Raw genomic sequence first — 1,376 nt, 5'->3', positions numbered from 1 at the left:
TGGTGCTTCTTGCTGGCTTCCAGAAAATGGCGCCCGCTGGAGCTCAGAGGCAGGCGGTGGGGCGACAGCTGTCCCCGTCCGGAGCGGCCCAGCGGAGAAGGCCTATTGCAAAGTCCCGGGCCATCTCTGCCGCAGGCTGCTCGGGTCCGAGATTTCTGTGTGTGTCCTGAACGTATGTTTTTGAGTACATGTGATAACAGTCTCCAGTCACTGCTCTAGTTATTTGAACTGGGATGCCACATCAACTGCCAAATGACAGCAACTGTCAGCCGTGTGCAAGAATTCAGACCCAAGAATATGCTTTCAGGGACCGTTTCTACAGTTCATTACTAGAGAAGTTTCTCTGATCCTGCAGAGCACCTGAAGGCATGAGAGGGGCCGGAGATTATCTCCCGAGCATGAATCCTGTTCTAGGTGTTGCTTTTGCAGCTGATCAACTGCTGGATTGGTTCTTGTCTCGGGGGCCACACAGGCGGTGCTCGGGGTCGCTGCTGGTGGTGCCGTGCGCTGCGGTCCTGAGCCATCTTCCCAGTCCCCGGCTCCCAGGCAGTGCCCAGGGGACCCTTGGGGCCACTATTGGTGGTGTCAACACCCCGGCCTGCTGGGGGCTCGGCAGGTGCACCTGGTGCCAAGGGTTGGCTGGAGACCAGGCACATGCATGGCCGGAGTCGGTACTGGCACTGGGAATTTCAGTCCTGAATGAGACCAATGACTAGTCTGATTTTTTTATTGAAAAAAAGGACACAGTGACACCAGCTTTGCTTATAATCTAAAGCAGACTAGGAACGAAAGTTGTGAACTTTGACAGATACTTAGTAGCACGCGTAATTTATTGCCTGAATAAAGCCTGTTATTCTGCTCTGAGCGGGTGGGTGTGCACCGGCCCCACATGGTGGGTCTTGCCTGGGGTCCTCGGGCTCGTTCCCTCTGCCTTCCCTGGCTCCTCCCCTCTACACTGCCCCCGTGTCACCCGTGGGCCCAGCCCTGCCATGTTCTGTATGAGGGTTTGAACCACTTGTCAAAAAAGCAAACCAGGTCTATCATTATATTCCTACTTCATTTATCTATTTTTTTGCTTTTTGGGTCACACCCGGTGATGCACAGGGGTTACTCCTGGCTCTGCACTCAGGAATTACCCCTGGTGGTGCTCAGGGGACCATATGGGATGCTGGGAATCGAACCCGGTCGGCCATGTGCAAGGGAAATGCCCTACCTGCTGTGCTATTGCTCCAGCCCCCTCCTATTTTTTTAATCCAAAATTGGGCTCGTAAAGAAGAGTTTCTGGGGTTTTTTTCCTGCATAGTTGAGTCATGATACACTTGCAACCCGCCACTTATATGAGAATGCGCTCTTTGGGTTAGTGATAGTACTGCGGG

The 1,376-nt window shown here is 53.5% G+C and overlaps 1 pseudogene; it reads left to right on the top strand.

Annotated features, from left to right (window-relative positions):
* Positions 1–291: 291 nt before the first annotated feature.
* On the top strand, positions 292–480 carry LOC129398950 (small nucleolar RNA U3; annotated as a pseudogene).
* Positions 481–1,376: the final 896 nt, after the last annotated feature.

Source organism: Sorex araneus, chromosome 9 (genome assembly GCF_027595985.1).
Source record: "Sorex araneus isolate mSorAra2 chromosome 9, mSorAra2.pri, whole genome shotgun sequence".
NCBI lineage: Eukaryota > Metazoa > Chordata > Mammalia > Eulipotyphla > Soricidae > Sorex > Sorex araneus.
The sequence above is the reverse complement of the archived record's forward strand: the minus strand, read 5'-3'. Positions and strand labels throughout refer to the sequence as shown.